Here is a 15662-nt window from a genome sequence, read left to right on the forward strand (position 1 = left end):
TTCAAATAAAAAAAAAATCCTAATCAGAGTTTGGAATTAAAAAATGATCTCGTGAGAATGCAGCTGATTCCATGGACTAGATATTATATTTAAACACAAGTGCATTCCCAACTGCCCAGTACTTTTATGAACATGTCAGGCCAGATCAACTGCGAGCGAAGCCTTTTTCCAGTTTCTATTTTGTTGGTGTGCGAGAAAGGTCTGGCAGTTACTTACCTCAGCGCCCCAATTTCAAGCCTTTCTAAATCCCCCAAACTCCTGTCACAAACTGTCTTATATCTTGAAGACAATAAAACCAGAATCATTGTGCCTTTTAATGGGCAAAATCTTCCTACCTTTTCTTAAGCACTTAGATGAGCATTGCTTCCTACATATGTATCATTCAAGAGAAACGCTTCTCCCTGAAATGCAAAGTAGAGACAGCTGATTTTCTGAAGAAACCTTATACTGCACATTAAAAAGCACCGTAATTAATCCGGCATCTCTCCATCGCAAACTCCTCCAATCCTGTCAGCAAATCAATACGTGTGGGGACTTTCAGAATCTTCCTAAGCTCTGTTTAGCTGCCGCTATTACACAGTAACCCTGCAGTTAACTTGCCCAGCCCATATGATTCCATTATTCATTTACCCTAAAAGCTGAATCTCTTACAAGTTGATGGTCAGACATCAACCACTCTCAGGCATTACTGAAAACGGATATACCTACCCACCTGCCCCCTTGTGGGATTTAATACACAAATTCTTCCCTAGCCTTATGTTCATGTCCTGCTGCCAGATTGTCCCACGATTTAATTTAGTTTCCATTGGATAATGGTTAGTGAAGAACACAACCAAGTGCCTTTTGTAAAATAGTTCAAATTGGAATGGCCTCTTTGGAACTTAAAAAAGAAACATTTATTTTTCCTGCTCATTTTCTCCTCTGAAGGCAGCAACTCTTTTGATGGGGTATGGCTCCATCAGTACGAGGAGCCCTCCAGCACTCCAGCATATTAGCTGAGTGGACACTGTAAGACATTGGTGACAAATGCTGATAATCTATTCAATCGCAGGACCATGTCGGTCAAGCCTAACCCTATCTTCACTCGATGTCTGCACTTCTATGAGTTTCTCGGTGTCAGCCGTGGTTCAGTTGATAGCAACCGCGCCTGTGGGTTCAATTCCCATTCCAGAGACTTGAGCACAAAACTCAAGGCTGACACTGTAGTGCGGTACCGACTGAGTGCTACACTGTCGGAGGTGCCGACTTTTGGATGAGTCGTTAAACCGAGGCCATGTCTGCCCTCTCAGGTGGGCATAAAAGATACCATACACCATCTTGCAGAAAAGTAAGGAGTTATCCCCAGTGTCTTGGCCAATATTTAACTCTCAATCAACGTCACTGAAGCAGATTATCTGGTCATTGTCACATTGTGCACAGCAAGCTTCTACAACAGCAATCTAATCATCTCCCCTTGACGTACAATGGCATTACCATCGCTGAATCCCCCCACTATCAATATCCTGCAGTCACCGTTGACCAGAAACAGAACTGGACCAGCCACATAAATGCTGTGGCTACAAGAGGTCAGATACTGTGGATCCTGCAGTGAGTAACTCCCCAGAGTCTGTCCACCACCTACAAGGCACAAGTCATGAATGTGATGAAATATCCTCCACTTGCCTGGATGGGTGCAGCTCCAACAACACCCAAGAAGCTCGACACCATCCAGGACAAAGCAGTCTGCTTGATTGGCACCCCATCCAACATTCACTCCCTCCACCACTGACGCACAGTGGCAGCAGCGTGTACCATCTACAAGACGCATTGCAGCAACTCAACAAGGCTCCTGTAACAACACCTTCCAAACCCACGACCTCTACCACCTAGAAGGACAAGGGCAGCAAATGCATGGGAACAACACCACCCACAAGTTCCCCTTCAAGCCACACACCATCCTGATTTGGAACTGTATCACCATTCCTTCACTGTCGCTGGGTCAAAATCCCGCAACTCCCTTCCTAACGGCACTGTTGGTGTATCTACACCCCAAGGACTGCAGTGGTTCAAGAAGGCAGCTTACCACCATCTTCTCAAGGGCAATTAAAGATGGGCAATAAATGCAGGTCTAGCAGCGATGCCCACATCACATGAATGAATAAAAAGAAATTGGCTGCTGTGTTCATAAATTCATCGGTTATAAAGCACTTTGGGATGTCCTGAGATCATGAAAGGTGCCATATAAATGCAAGTCTTTCTTTCTTTCTAGAAAGGGTCACTGAACAGCCATCAGAAATGTCTGTCCTGGCCAATTTTCTTCCCCACAGCCCGAGTACTGAGGCCAACTATGATACACCAGCTAACAGCAATTGACTCAGCCCAGGCTAGCAATCAAACCTGGGATCATTCAGCTCCTAACAGATTAGAGACTTACTCTGTAGATAATAAGGGCTTGCATCAAAGCCATTCCCGATTAGGAAAAATAACCATACCTTCTGTAAAAATATTATAATGCATAGTTTTATTTGCAATCTCGACAGGAAGACATATTCCAGATTGTCATCTGACTTTAAGATATTTCACAGCAACAAGTGATGCCAGAGTCCAGGTATTGGGTTGAAGATTGGAGCAAGAAAATCACAAAACAACATTTTTAATGCTATTCCTGAGGAAACAAAGTGAGATGAGGAGCAAAACCAGGGAGCAATACATCGGGGCACTGTTAGATTAACAGGAATTTCAGCATCGGAGGCGCCAATCTAGACCATCATGTCTGGACCAGTCCTATTTGCACATCTTAGCGATCTATTCTATTCCCATTTCCTGCTCTTTTCCCATACCCGCTAATATTTTTCTTCAATTGTCTATCGAATTCCTTCTGAAATGTCCTGATTGCCACAAATGTCTATTGAAGCCAAGACACTGTACTCTAACAACACCTTACAGAAAAGAAAACCACTGCAACATGAGGAGAGAAGGTTCATCTTGGCCCCAACATACATACGAGATCCTGAGGGGTCTTGACAGGGTGGATTTGGAAAGGATGTTTCCCCTTGTGGGAGAATCTAGAACTAGGGGTCACTGTTTAAAAATAAGGGGTCGCCCATTTAAGTCAGAGATGAGGAGAAATGTTTTCTCTGAGGGTCGTGAGTCTTTGGAACTCTCTTCCTCAAAAGATGGAGGAGACAGAGTCTTAGAATATTTTTACGGCAGAGGTAGATAGATTTTTGATAAGCAAGGGGGTGGAAGGTTATCGGGGGTAGGTGGAAATGTGGAGTAATCAGTTCAGCCATGAACGTATTGAATGGCGGAGCAGGCTCGAAGGGCCGAGTGGCCTACTCCTGCTCCTAATTCGTATGTTCGTACGGATGTATGTAACTTACCCATGCCCATGGTGTTCACAATTTTAGACGTGCTGGTGATGAGAAGCAACAAGATAATAATCACAAAGTCTTCTTGTAAATTCCTGATAGCCAGATTGATTTTGAGAGTAAAAATTGTCAAATGCCAGTCCTGCACGCTATCTAATGACCCCTGCTCCAAGCTTGCATGTGTGAATATCGGATGAAGATGGAATCGTTGTGCTCCGCTGCTGTCACACAGCCTGCCACGCTCATTACCAAGGTTCCCCCATGACTGACGGCCACTTGTGGAAGCCCGTGGAACCTTAGGACAGCAAGAGCCAACACCTTGAGAAGGGGAGGGGATGAGAGAGGAGAGGCGGAGGAACAAGTTGGAGGAGAACAATCCAGAGAGAAAAAAAGAGCTAAAGAAATCCAGGCTGAGAAAAGAGGAGTTGATGGATGTGAAATTGGAACTGGACTTTAATCTTCAAAAGCTCCATCGAGTAAAGCCTCGAGACACAAATTTGAGAACATTTTCATGACAACAGTTGTGGATTTTCAAACACAGCTCCAGTCCGAATGCTTGCTATTTTACTTTGTCTTCTCCCGTGCTGCCCTGAAGGCAGAGCTCAAGTTGGGGTCAAATTGCACGGACTCCAGCCACACCTGGCCAACCCTCCTGTGTGAACCAAGAGGGGTATCCAGGGTTCCACTGTCTCCAGACCAGAGTTAGCAATAAAACGCAGCATTCTTGGCCATTTTTCTTGATTGATTTGTATTTTCTCGCCTGTGGGACACAAATTCCAGTCCCCCTAACTCTGCCTTCAAAGGCATTGCTGGAAAATAAACGAGCTGACCGACAACTTACTGAAGGTGCTTTCATTCACTGGCTGAAAAAACAAATATCAGCCTGCTGTGCTTTGTGCCATCCCATCTCTGCCATTTCATCCCGAGTGCTACTGCCCCTGGCATCAAGGAAAAAGGCGAAGATGTGAATGCTACTTGTAATCTACTGTACCCAGTAATCTGCTGCTGCTCTTCTCCAAATCTGCCCTACAATACGAGCAAAGCAAATAGGAATCGGGTTCTCTAAACAGAACCGTTTCCTGGCGACTGCTGAATGAGGGTTACACCTTAGCCAACTTCAGGTAGTTTAAACTTTGGGGGAAAAAACCCTTCTGAACTTGGCAGAGTGTATCAGTTTTTTCTTCAGAATGTTAAGGATACCAATCGATCTGCACTCGTCAAATTTCAGATGTAACTGCTGTTACCTCGATGTCGATCAAGCTGTTTCCAAGCTCAAAAAGGAATAGAAACCCTATTCTCTGGGGAGTTTGCAGGCAAAAAATAATTCTGATGGTCAGTGAAGACATTCTTCAGTCGTCACGATGCTCCAGTATTTGGCAGGCAGGGTCACCTCTGCTTTCTTAATTCCACACCAGCACTGAGAGAGAAAGATCACATTAGAAACTACACCCAAGATCTGCAATTAAAGTTACAGTAAACTAAATAAATCACTGCTGTTACCATGCACAACTGGCTCTGCACTTGGGAGTCTGGAATCAAAGCAGTTGCCAAGGCCGATTTGCAAATGATGCAACTGCAAGCCGAAGCTGAATTTTGCAGTGGAGTCTGCAGGTCGAAAGCATCAGTGTGCTGATACCATCCTGGGACACAGCTTTTCAAACTGGGATCCCGGGAGTTCTACAAAACCATCAGATCTCTTCCCCTCTGGGGTGAGATGGACTACATACCTTGAGCAACGCCCCAGGAATTTTATCTATTAATATAAAGTATAATAATAATCTAACTTCTGCCTGTGTTCTGCTTATAAAGTCCTATGTCCCTAGTTATAATGAGAAACGACCCATGTAAACTTTACTGTGCTGCAATTACACCTTCTCACCAGTGGCAAGCACAAGTTGAAACAGCCAGTGCGCTTAAAACACTGCAAAAGGCAACTTTGCAATTGGCAGTTAACAGTAATGGTAAATGATTAGTGCTATTTGCCCAATTTAACTGATGGTCTGATCTAAATGTGGACCGTTTAAGTAGTGGGGAGTATGCCATCATTAATCAATCATTGCTTGCAGGATAACAATGTATCCCGTATTTGTGTAGTGTCTTTAACAGAGTAAAAAGTCCCAAGGCGATTCACAGGAGCGTCAAACAAAAACTTGACACTGAGCCACATAAGGAGATACTAGGACACGTGACCAAAAGCTTGGTCAAAGAGGTAGGTTTTAAGGAGCGTCTTAAAGGAGGTAGAGAGACGGAGAGGTTTAGGGAGGGAATTCCAAAGCTGAAGGCCTCAGCGGCTGGAGGCATAGCCACCAACAGTGCAGCGATTAAAATCGGGGAAGCTCAAGGTCTGAAATGCGCTGGCTGAGAATGTGGTGGAGGCAGGTTCAATTGAAACATTCAAAAGGGAATTAGAGAGTTATATGAAATCCAGAATTGGCCTTTATAGCCACTCCAGGCGCTGCTTCACAAACCACTGACCACCTCCAGGCGCGTATCCATTGTCTCTCGAGATAAGGAGGCCCAAAGAAGATGAAAAGGAAGAGTGAGCAGGGTTATGGGGAGAGGGCGGGGGAATGAAAATGAGGGAATTGCTCTTTGAGAGAGCCGGTGCAGACATGATGGGCTGAATGGCCTCCTTCTGCACTGTAACAATTCTGTGATTCTGTAAGAGGCCAGAAGTGGAGGAGTGCCGATATCTCGGAGAGCTATAGGGCTGGAGGAGATTACAGAGATAGGGAGAACACGCACAAAAGTGGCTTAAATACTTGAATATAGTCTATTCTGACCAGCGGAACAGACAGACTTAGCCCAAAATGCAAATAATTAATAAAAGGATGAACTTTGCTGCTGGGATTTAATTCCTTTTTAAAACAGAGACCAAAGTCATCACACTGACCACCTCTTAGAGGTGCACAGCAGAGGGATACCCACAGTATTATCAGGCACTTTCCGATCTACCCCCAAGGTTTTTGCACGTCAGAGAGCAAATTGCAAATTATGTAAATACAGCATCTAAATTCGCAACCGTGCAGACAGTACTTAAAAGCCACAAAGGCTCCAGTTACTGCCTGGTGGGTCACTCTATCCTGGGGGGGGGGGGCGGAGGGGGTCAAACCCGATACCCCTGCCACCTCCTCGGCACTTCCGTTGGCTGAATCACAGAATAGCATTGGTACAGGAGATTAAACAGGAGCTTCCTCAGTCTCATAACCGAAGAGCAGCCTGCCAGTACAGGAAAAAAACAGCTGAACTGAAACAAGGTAATCGGCCGACAGTACAACAAAAACATACACAATGAGCAGACTTTACTATCAATCTACCACTGAAGCAGGCCCTCGACAGATGGACACAGGGGTGAAAGATGATGCCACATCGTTGGCAGGCTGCAAAGAATTTTCCCCAGTGAACAAATTCCCTGTCCGGGGAACCCGCTGATGCCAATTATTCAGCGAGTGACAGAACCAATGAAGCCCAAGGCAAACACCGCTGGACATAATTAATGCGTCTGGATTCAACCACTGGCAACGTACAGGTCAACACTGTTAGAATGTTTTTCATCCTAGTTACAGATGAAGGGAGACTGGAGATGCCTTTGCACTGCAGTGGGACTGGTGGTCCTCAGCTTTCCTACGCTCGAGAACAACAGTGCAGCCTCTTTGTGTAAGCTGGACCTCTGATCAGAAGCCTGTTGGCTGCATACCCAACAGTCTTAGTCACTTCAATGGAAGTGTACATGCACCAATGGCCAAAGTTATTCTGACAAGGCTTCAGAACATTTCGCCAAGTCATCTGCAGGCCACCATGAACCGGCAAATACAGGAAAACTGCCACCGAGTTTAAGGAACTGCAGAATTATCTTTTGTAGCAGTCTCCACTGAGTGTCACCTGAGTGTCCTGACATAATAACAATACCCCAGTGTAAGGGCTTTAAATTTGTAGTTAGCCGCCTCTTCAGAAATTGGTACAAAAATTTAACACAATGGTCCACAAATGTAGCAACCAGCAAAGGCCGCTCATTCTGCCCTTTTCCCTCCGTCATTCACATACTCATCCAGGACCCGAGCTGATAGTTTACTTAAAAAAGAAAGCCAGATTCCTATGCCCAAACCATTACTGCATTACTCATTTCTAAGGAAATTATATACCTAGTGAATGCATTACAGCTTTCAGACACTTTCCCAGCTATTTCCTCTCCCCGTGCATTCTTATCAGTTTATCGCTCATCGGATACAAGAGACAAATGGAGTATGCAATGTCGCAGTTTTGCAAGAAAGCAGATTTTGCCATTAGAGACCACACAAGACAACTTGTGTGCTTTATAAAGAGAATCATCCGCAGACGGAAAGGGATATCTCAGAGTGAATTACATGACAATAACCTTTTTGTGGGCTGGTGTCATCTGATCTGTCCTTTTTTGATCCCTGGCACCGAAGAATGCGGGGTTATTTACACCATATACAGCAGTAAGGAAATTCCAGAGTTAAAATAGGCTTTAATATTTCACCACAACTCATCAATCTGAAGCTGCGTTTCATTTGTCGACACACGAATTCTGGGAGATGTCATTGGGGCAGTTCCCAGCATTCCCAACTCTTAAACCCAGCTCTCACAGATGGGTCATTGACCCAGTATTGCTGCATGTCTGTGATCCTATTGCTGGGCTCAGGGAGCTGGCTCACAGATAACACGCTTTCAGAATCTGGACGAAATGAGCATGAGTATAAGGGTGACCCTCGGTCAGTGACAATATCACTGGAGGTGCTACAACTGACTGCAGGAGGATTAAAAGGGGAGGGCCATAATGATCTGCTAAAGATCCCCATTCTACTGACTAAATCGCTGACCCATACTGCAAAGTGCGTGTGTAGAAGTCAGGTATGAGCAGGATGAGAATCCCTTACCAGTGCTGCTGTCATTAAGTACCACTAACCGCTAACTAATACTATTATAAACAACAACAGCTTGCATTTACATGGCATCTTGAATGTAGAAAAACATCTCAAGGCACTTCACAAAGGCGGAAGGGAAGTAGATGCCAAGACAAAGGTGGTGAAATCAGGAGTGCTGACCAAAAGCTTGAAGGAAGAATTGGGTTTGAAGGGGTGCAGGGGGTGAATAGCCCACCTTCACGTACCATTTAGGGCCAGGTGTGAAGAAGGGCTGAGACTCTGGGTGGCTGCCCTTGCCCCATAAGCTCATCCCAGCATAATCAACCATCTTGTGGCTCAGTGGTAGCACTCTGGGCCCACTCAGAAAGCTGTGGGTTCAAGCCCCACTTGAGCGCCAAGTCAAGGCTGATACTTGTAGACCGGTGAGCCTGACGTCATTGGTAGGGAAGCTGCTGGAGAGGTTACTGAGGGATAGGATCTATTCCCATTTGGAAGAAGATGGGCTTATCAGTGATAGGCAACATGGTTTTGTGCAGGGAAGGTCATGTCTTACCAACTTAATAGAATTCTTTGAGGAAGTGACAAAGTTGATTGATGAGGGAAGGGCTGTAGATGTCATATACATGGACTTCAGTAAGGCGTTTGATAAGGTTCCCCATGGTAGGCTGATGGAGTCCAAGGTGTACTAGCTAGATGGATAATGGGCAACAGGAGACAGAGAGTAGCAGTGGAAGGGAGTTTCTCAAAATGGAGACGTGTGACCAGTGGTGTTCCACAGGGATCCGTGCTGGGACCACTGTTGTTTGTGATATACATAAATGATTTGGAGGAAAGTATAGGTGGTCTGATTAGCAAGTTTGCAGACGACACTAAGATTGGTGGAGTAGCAGATAATGAAGGGGACTGTCAGAGAATACAGCAGAATATAGATAGACTGGAGAGTTGGGCAGAGAAATGGCAGATGGAGTTCAATCAGGGCAAAAGCGAGGTGATGCATTTTGGAAGATCCAATTCAAGAGTGAACTATACAGTAAATGGAAACGTCCTGGGGAAAATTGATGTACAGAGAGATTTGGGTGTTCAGGTCCATTGTTCCCTGAAGGTGGCAACGCAGGTCAATAGAGTGGTCAAGAAGGCATACGGCATGCTTTCCTTCATCGGACGGGGTATTGAGTACAAGAGATGGCAGGTCATGTTACAGTTGTATAGGACTTTGGTTCGGCCACATTTGGAATACTGCGTGCAGTTCTGGTCACCACATTACCAAAAGGATGTGGATGCTTTGGAGAGGGTGCAGAGGAGGTTCACCAGGATGTTGCCTGGTATGGAGGGCGCTAGCTGTGAAGAGAGGTTGAGTAGATTAGGATTATTTTCATTAGAAAGACGGAGGTTGAGGGGGGACCTGATTGAGGTGTACAAAATCATGAGAGGTATAGACAGGTTGGATAGCAAGAAGCTTTTTCCCCCAGAGTGGGGGATTCAATTACTAGGGGTCACGAGTTCAAAGTGAAAGCGGAAAAGTTTAGAGGGGATATGCGTGGAAAGTTCTTTACGCAGAGGGTGGTGGGTGCCTGGAACGCGTTGCCAGCGGAGGTGGTAGACGCGGGCACGATAGCGTCTTTTAAGATGTATCTAGACAGATACATGAATGGGCAGGAAGTAAAGAGATACAGACCCTTAGAAAATAGGCGTCATGTTTAGATAGAGGATCTGGATCGGCGCAGGCTTGGAGGGCCGAAGAGCCTGTTCCTGTGCTGTAATTTTCTTTGTTCTTTGTACTTCAGTGCAATACTGAGGGAGTACTGAACTGTTGGAGGTGCCGTCTTTCGAATAAGATGTTGAACCGAGGTACTGTCTACCCTCACAGCTGAACATAAAAGATCCCATGGTACTACTGCCCGGTGTCCTCAACAATATTTCCTACAACAGTAGCTACACTTCAAAAAGTACTGCATTGGCCGTGAAGCACTTTGGGATGTCCTGAGGTTGTGAAAGGTGCTATATAAATGCAAGCCTTTCTTCATCTTCAGCCAAGAAAAGGAGGGGAATAAAAAAAAAAAAAGAGAAAATGGAGGTAGAAGAGGTCAGAAGACCATGGCCAAGTTGTTCCTAAATTCTTGAAGCAAACAAAATGGTACAAACCCAAAGTGGTTTGTGAGCCTTTTGTCCTATAGAGCAAGTATGAGGTCTCACCGTCATGCACAAACCTACTACTTTTTATAAACACAGGACTAATAAATTACAGCTGGATTTAAAGGTCACCGGTGACAAATGGACATCTCAAAAAGTAGGCCGCGTGTCTATTATTATTCCCATTAATTTGATTTATTTTGATTGATGAATTCATTATTGAGGTAATTGTATCTTAATTGCTTGCTGAGCACTGAGCAACATGAAGGAGCTTTAACAGTAGGGGCTGAGCGAATGCAATTAATGGAACAGCTTCCAAGGGTCACAGAGAGTTAAGGGTTAAATGCGTCCATCATTTTTAATAACTGCAGGCATTATTCCTGCTCTCTTGTTAACATAGGGAAAGCATCACTTTAATATAAAGGCAAGGTCAGGTCATTTCGATGATTTAACATCACTGCTAAAAACAGTCCAAGTGCAGTTGTTTAGATGAAGGACATCTCAGGAAATGCCAAGGTTACCATATTATATTATATATAGATGGCAGTCGTAAAATGGCATTGAAATGGCAGACACGCAGATAGACATGACAGAAGGGAACTTTGGCTGGAAACTAGTCAGTCGGTGTTCTTAGTGTGTGCTCGTATCAAATTGCTCTCATTGCTATTTTAATAGAGGTGACAACCTGTTTAAAATGAACAGATTGCTGCTCCTGTTAAGACAGCAGAGAGATGGATTTCATGACGAGTTTGTGCGAACATCTCACCGAGAGGCAAATTCTACCCTTCCAAGCAGACAGAAAAAGCACCAGACACAAAATTCAAAAAGAACTAAATTATTCAACATATCTATTTAATTTTCCATGCTTCACCTGTTCCTACATAAGTCAAACACTGTCAGCTGTTAATGGAATCTAGAACATTTAGCCACCCATCAGCAATAAAGAAAATTATTTGTCATAATATAAACGCCCTCACTTTATCCATAGCAGCGCCATGCTAATTTATATAAACGCCCCAATTAATTCAGCAGGATGAGTGCAAGACTCGAACATGATTAGCTCCTTTTAGAACCAAAGCTTAAAAAAATAATTATTGCTCAGAGGTGTACTCAGAGAAGATGGCGGTTAAACGAGGGAGTGGCTCTGTAGGCCTCATTAAGAGTCACCTCTGTTGCGTGAGCCAACTTCACCAGCAGGCCAAACCAGATAGGGAGATGGAGGGCAGTCTTGCCCGAAGGTGGTTAGTCAACTGGTTTGGCTTTTCCGCCAATCCACCAGCTTTTATGGCTTTTTTTTTTCTGGTGCTGGGCCATCACCAGAGATGCTGAAATTAATTTCACACCTTGCTCTGGCGGGATTTAAAAATCAAGAGCTATTAGTTCAGCAGCACAACCACTGGACCCCTATACCCTCAAGAAGCTTGCACTACTTTCTACCAATAACTAGCACATCAACAAGTTTTTTTGTTTTTAAAAAGAAGTCTATTAGAATCATTGAGTTATCCAGCAAAGAAACAGGCCCTTTAGCCCACTGTGTCCGTGCCAGCTATCAGGCTTCTCAAAAGTTCCAGGCAAATACTTATAAATCAGGGAACACATTAATATAAAACAATACAGTAGGTATTAAGAGCAGGTAAGTTGGACTCCTCAGCAAGGATCGAACAAATCAATTCCCACCCTTCTCAACCCCAATGTGAAAAGAGGAGGGAAGGAAGGAAGGAAGGAAAGAAAGGCTTGCATTTATATAGTACCTTTCATGACCTCAGGACATCCCACAGCGCTTTACAGCCTGTTCTAAGGTAGGAAACACAGCAGCCATTTGCACACAGCAAGTTCCCACAAACAATGCTTTAGCAATGTTGGTCAAGGGATAAATATTGGCCAGGACACTGGGGAGAACTCCCCTGCTCTTCTTCAAATAGTGCCATGAGGTCTTTTACATCCCTGAGAGCGCAAGCAGGGCCCTTGGTTTAATGGCTCATCTGAAAGACGCACTGCTGACAGTGCAGCACTCCTTCAGTACTGCACTGGGAGTGCCAGCCTTTTTGCAGGAGATTTTATAACCACCGTTAGCTTTGGTTTGTGGTAACCCTGACTGGAGAGATTGTTTCCGTGAAGAATGTGATGGGGATGGCATGAGAGGGAGGCAGGATGAATGAGCTGATGAAATCGGCTAAGTGGAACAAAAAACTCCAATGGGCATGCTAACACACAAACTTAGACTCAAGAAAGGAGCAATTATAATGTTCTGAAACTTGAATCCTAAACAAGGACTTTGTCATGGAACAAGATTGGTGTTTAGGAAGTTGTTTTCTTTGATGTTAGATTCTGGAATTATAATAGGTAGATTTGAAGTAAATAGAGTTTTTATTCCTTGAATAATATTAAGTCCATCAGATGTAAACGTGCCTTTTCAACTCAGGAGAAAACAGTTCCCAATTAGACTTTCATATTCTATAACTATAAAAAAGTCACAAGGCCAGACTCTTGAGAAAATTTGCATTTATATTCTTAGGCCTGTTTTACACATGGACAGTTTTATGCAGCTTGTTCCAGAGTGAGAAGTTTTGATTCTGTTAAAAAGTCTTTGCTGAAAGAATAACTAGAAATCCTGTATTTAAAGAACTACTGTTGCAGTAAAGATACTAATTTGACTGCAAATGTTTTGCACGTTTCTGCTGGTTAAAAAAGAAATCAAAGTTCATGAACTGCAACGTATCAAATCTTGTTCTTATACGGAAAGTTACACGCGCTTAAAGTTGTATAATTGCCTCCTCTGTAGACGCTACCATGAAAATTGTTTTGAATATAAGAGTGAAACTAGGAGTGGGAATTAAAATAAGCTTTGAGATGAAAGCCTAGGCTCACTGAACCTGCCGACAGATTCTATTTGCACTTTAAGAGTTGTACGTGCTTTCTGGACTATTACTTATCAATGATGAGCATTTATTGGCTTTGCACCAAACCCTTCACTTTGCCTGTTAACCTGTAGTGACCAAGTTAAATACAAACACAATTTTACACAAGCCCTCAGTAAAAGGTCCCATATCAACCCATCTTGCCATGCCAAAACAGAAGGACAGCTACATACAAAATTGAGGGGCAGAAAAGAACTTGTTGCTCCATCAAGCTTGTCCCCACACCATGATAGCCACAGCATCCTGGCTAAACACTTTATTTATTTATTTATTTAGAGATACAGCACTGAAACAGGCCCTTCGGCCCACCGAGTCTGTGCCGACCAACAACCACCCATTTATACTAACCCGACAGTAATCCCATATTCCCTACCACCTACCTACACTAGGGGCAATTTACAATGGCCAATTTTACCTATCACCTGCAAGTTCTTTGGCGGTGGGAGGAAACTGGAGCACCCGGCGAAAACCCACGCGGTCACAGGGAGAACTTGCAAACTCCGCACAGGCAGTACCCAGAACTGAACCCGGGTCCCTGGAGCTGTGAGGCTGCGGTGCTAATCACTGTTCAGAAATCTCCATTCTTCTGGAGCCTCATACAGGAGATGCCAACCTGTCCCCTCTCCACCCTTCAGGACTGTGATCGCTGGCACTTATGCACAATACCAGCTTGTCCCAGCATCACTTTTTAGAAATTTCTTTTGCGTGAGCTCACTATGGTGACAGAGCTTTCACACCATTATTGTGATATTACAAATCCACCACTAAATCCTGCAAATCCCACAGCAGGGCAAGGCTCCAGAGATAAGGAAAAAATATATAAACAAATGCAAGAGTGAGGGAGGTTCATGCAATTAGTGGGGATACAAGAGTGGTGCAACGCATGGCATCATACAGGGGTGGAAGAAAAGTAGAATCGTTGCTGGTGTCCTTGCCAATATTTATCCCTCAATCAACAGCACCAAAACAACAGATTATCTGGTCATTACCACGTTGCTATTTATGGGGGCTTGCTGTGCACAAACTGTCTGCCGTATTTCCTACATTATAACAAGCAACTACACTTCAGAAGTACTTAGTTGGTTGCAAAGCGCTTTGGGATGTCCCAAGCTTGTGAAAGGTGCTATGTAAATGCAGGTCTTTCTTTCCAGGTCTGTTGAAGGTGCTGACTCTGGACGATGTACATTATGATGGGTGCCCTACAGTCCCTCATCCCATTAGTCATTCTTCACTGGAAGGCCCTGAGAGCAAGTGTCAACAGCCTATCGGCTGTGAGCACTTCATTTCAGCCAAATCCAACCCTGTCCTAACCTGACACATACTTTCCAGCAGGATTCACTTGGACAGCAATCAGATAACCACAATTACACAAGAGTTGAGCTCAGGATATAGATCTTTACATTGTGACCTGAAAAGGCACAAGACTCTTTAAACGCAGCTCCGTTTCTGCAGCAGTGTTGGATGGTATAACACTCCCGTCATTGCAAAACAGAGCATCCTCAACTTATCTGAGCAACGTCACTGGGGAGCTGCTAGTGTAGAGATAGTTACATTGCTGTTTGATTACAAAAAATAATTGGCAATTGTTTCCCCACCCCCCCCCCCCCCCCCACCCCCCCACAAGACTTCCCCGGGAATGAAACAATTTTTGAAGAACTAATGCAAAAATGTAATTGCCATGGGGAAAAAAACCCTAGAAAATTATGCAAGAGTTTGACCGGGTAGACATAGAGATGATGTTTCCACTTGTGGGTGAAACTAAAACTATGGGGGTTAAATCCAATTATGAATTCAAGAGAAACTTCTTTACCCAGAGAGTGGTGATAATGTGGAACTCACTAACACGTGGAGTGACTGAGGTGAGTAGCAGAGATGCATTTAAAGGGGAAGCTAGATAAACACAAAGGAGAAAATCATAGAAGGTTATGTTGATAGGGCTTGTGAAGAGGGGTGGGAGGAGGTTCGTGTGGAGCAGAAACACTGACATAGACCAGTTGGGCAGAACTGTAGATTCAACGTAACTTACTCTGTTCCCCTCTCTTTCTCTGTTTAATCATTCGCAATATTTTTAATGTTACATTGGCTTTTTTTTTTCACCTGCTTATTTAGAAATTACACTTGAGACTTCATTACATAATTACTCTGAAGATCACAGGGTCTTCCCAGCCACAGGCCTTGGCCACAAGTTAATGCCTCACTAAAAAGGCGCCACTGTGGTCAAATAAAACACCCGCTGTGGAAGGTTAGCTAATGGCTTAGTTATTTTAACTAATAATTTCAAGGCTGCATTAATGAAACACAGATTCTGCAAAGGAACAAGAGAAGCAGAGGCACGACTGTGACCAAAAGTTAAGGAGATGATCAGATATCATGCAAAG

General features: G+C 44.1%; 1 protein-coding gene across 9 annotated transcripts in view; it reads right to left on the reverse strand.

The window, feature by feature from the left end:
• ndst2a (N-deacetylase/N-sulfotransferase (heparan glucosaminyl) 2a) overlaps positions 1–15662 on the reverse strand; it is a 480630-nt gene that overhangs the window by 232015 nt on the left and 232953 nt on the right. For 2 of the 9 annotated variants that reach the window (XM_068020516.1, XM_068020515.1), the window contains exon 5: positions 336–401. The exons of the other annotated variants lie outside the window; for them this stretch is intronic. The gene's annotated coding sequence lies outside the window, so the exon portion shown is untranslated. The remainder of the gene's footprint in view (positions 1–335; positions 402–15662) is intronic. 9 annotated transcript variants of the gene reach the window in all.

This window comes from Heterodontus francisci, chromosome 42, assembly GCF_036365525.1.
Source record: "Heterodontus francisci isolate sHetFra1 chromosome 42, sHetFra1.hap1, whole genome shotgun sequence".
Classification (NCBI taxonomy): Eukaryota; Metazoa; Chordata; class Chondrichthyes; order Heterodontiformes; family Heterodontidae; genus Heterodontus; species Heterodontus francisci.